Source organism: Ochotona princeps, chromosome 14 (assembly GCF_030435755.1).
Source record: "Ochotona princeps isolate mOchPri1 chromosome 14, mOchPri1.hap1, whole genome shotgun sequence".
NCBI classification, from domain to species: domain Eukaryota; kingdom Metazoa; phylum Chordata; class Mammalia; order Lagomorpha; family Ochotonidae; genus Ochotona; species Ochotona princeps.
Window position 1 is genome coordinate 49863159 of NC_080845.1, and position 2828 is coordinate 49865986.

Genomic DNA, 2828 nt, shown 5'->3' on the forward strand with positions numbered 1-2828 from the left:
ATAATTTATTTATTGTCTAGCTTATGTAGACACTCATTCATGAATTGAAGACTGCACTATTCAGATAGGATTATTCTAAGATGGTTTTGTTTGAGCTACACTTGCAGATCTCTCAGAAATATCAATCATACTATTAATGATTCAATTTTAGATCAAAGTTTGTTAAGAATCAAAATGGAAAAAATAGTATTTAGGTAAAAATCCTTTTTTTAAATGAATGTTATCTCTTTATATAGAGAGAAAGTTATGTGTATATATATATGCATATATTTATATACAATTCATACATATTCAACATATTCATATATTTGCATAAACATAAACTTTATATTATATAAGTTATACATTACATCATATTATATTTAAATATTTATATATTATGCATATGTTATGTGAATACATAAGTTATATACATAGCTTATTTGTATAGTAACAGATTAATTATAATTTAAAGCACAACTAGTTGAGCCAAAATAATTTCTTAAATTAAATGTATATAGGTAGAATAGTATGAATGCAAGTTATCTAAAATACTTTAGTTATATTTACTAGGCAGGTACATGTTTAGTTGCTATATATCAAAGTCAATTCTCACCTATGAAAAAAAATGTGTTATTTGAATGTATAATTTAAAATAATGCAGAGAAAACAAATTTCATTGTTAGCATTTATTTTTTATTAAAAAGTTATTCCAAAGAAATCTCTATAATTTTTTTTCTCATTAAACTTTGTTTTAATGGGTCTCAAAATTCTGTGACAGATTTTTGGTCAAGTTGTTTCCATTAAAAAGTATTGATTTTAAAAACTAATAAGTTAAAACTGCCACACCAAAAAATGGTCCACAAAACATTTTCCTTTCCTTCTGAAGGTTTTATGATGCATTGTTATCATTAACTAGTTTTTTACTATTAAACTTAAATGGCCAATTGAGACAAACAGGTTTGAGACCGTTCTTCCACCACTGATTAAGACTGGGGTGGCAGGTGTTAGGGATATTATTCATTTAGCTTTCTGAGGTTTCTGGGCAGACTTGGAGACCTTGTCGGCTCCACCAGCCTTCTTGCCCACTGCTTTGATGACACTGAGGGTCTGCCTCATGTCACGGACAGCAAAATGACTCAAAGGAGGATAGCCGGAGAAGCTTACAACACACATGGGCTTGCCAGGGACCATGTCAACAATGGCAGCATCACCAGATTTCAGGAATTTAGGGCCGTCTTCCAGTTTCTTTCCAGAATGGCGATCAGTCTTTTCCTTCAGCTCAGCGAACTTGCAAGCGATGTGAGCTGTGTGGCAATCCAGCACAAGACATACCCAACACTGATCTGTCCTGGATGGTTCAGGATGATCACCTGAACAGCGAAGCCAGCTGCTTCCATGGGTGGGTCATTTTTGCCGTCACCAGCCACATTGCCACAACGAACATCCTTGACTGACACGTTCTTGACATTGAACCCACGTTGTCAGCAGCAAGAGCTTCACTCAAAGCTTCGTGGTGCATTTCAATAGACTTGACTTCAGTTGTGACATTGACGGGAGCAAAGGTCACCACCATGCCAGGTTTCAGAACACCGGTCTCCACTCGGCCCACAGGCACGGAACCAATCCCACCAATCTTGTAGACATCCTGCAGCGGCAGACTGAGAAGCTTGGCAGTTGGCCTAGTTGGTGGGAGGATGCAATCCAGGGCTTCCAGCAGTGTGGTTCCACTGGCATTGCCGTCTTTGGGGTGACTTTCCATCCCTTGAACCATGGCATATTAGCACTTGGCTCCAGCATGTCGTCACCGTTCCAACCAGAAATTGGCACAAATGCCACTGTGTCAGGGTTGTAACCAATTTTCTTAATGTAGGTGCTGACTTCCTTAACGATTTCCTTGTATCTCTTCTGGCTGTAGGGTGGTTCAGTGGAATCCATTTTGTTAACACCTACAATTAGTTGTTTCACACCCAGGGTGTAAGCCAGACGGGCATGCTCACGGGTCTGTCCATTCTTGGAGATACCGGCTTCAAATTCCCCGACACCAGCAGCAACAATCAGGACAGCATAGTCAGCCTGAGATGTGCCAGTAAGCATGTCTTTGATGAAGTCTCTGTGTGCTGGGTATCAATGATAGTCACATAGTACTTGCTGGTTTCAAATTTCCACAGGGAGATGTCGATGGTGATACCACGCTCACGCTCAGCTTTCAGTTTATTCAAGACCCAGTTGTACTTGAAGGAGTCCTTTCCCATCTTAGCAGCCTCCTTCTCGATTTTCTTAATGGTCCTTTTGTCGATGCCACCACATTTGTAGATCAAATGGCCAGTAGTTGTTGACTTGCCCGAATCAGCGTGTCCAATGACAACAATGTTGATGTGGGTCTTTTCCTTTCCCATTTTGGCTTTGAGTTAGCAGCGGTGGTTTTCGTGGCGCCTGTATTCTGGTGGCAAACCCGTTGTGAAAAAGCTATAATTTCACCATGGAATAATGAAAACAACTTCTCAGATTGTAAATGATATGAAAAATATCTGTCAGTTCACATATATCTACTCATTGACTCATGTAACACATACATACATATTCATACTAGTTTATTAATATTTAGAATTGAACTTAAAAATAATCACAAAGTATTATCTCAAAAAACAGGAAATTAAAATGTGTCTCAATATTATATATGTGAGTATGAAGAAAATATTTTTTACGATTCAAGTTTTTGGATAAAGCACATTCTGATATTTTAATGGAAAATATTCTGTTAAAAGTATTTTGTAGGATCTGATGTGATGAGTTTGTAGCTAAATTCTCATCTTGAAAGCTCCAGAATCAAAGATGGGCCAGTTTCA

The 2828-nt window shown here is 37.6% G+C and overlaps 1 pseudogene; it reads right to left on the reverse strand.

Annotated features, from left to right (window-relative positions):
* Positions 1-709: 709 nt before the first annotated feature.
* Positions 710-2442, reverse strand: LOC101535441 (elongation factor 1-alpha 1-like; annotated as a pseudogene).
* Positions 2443-2828: the final 386 nt, after the last annotated feature.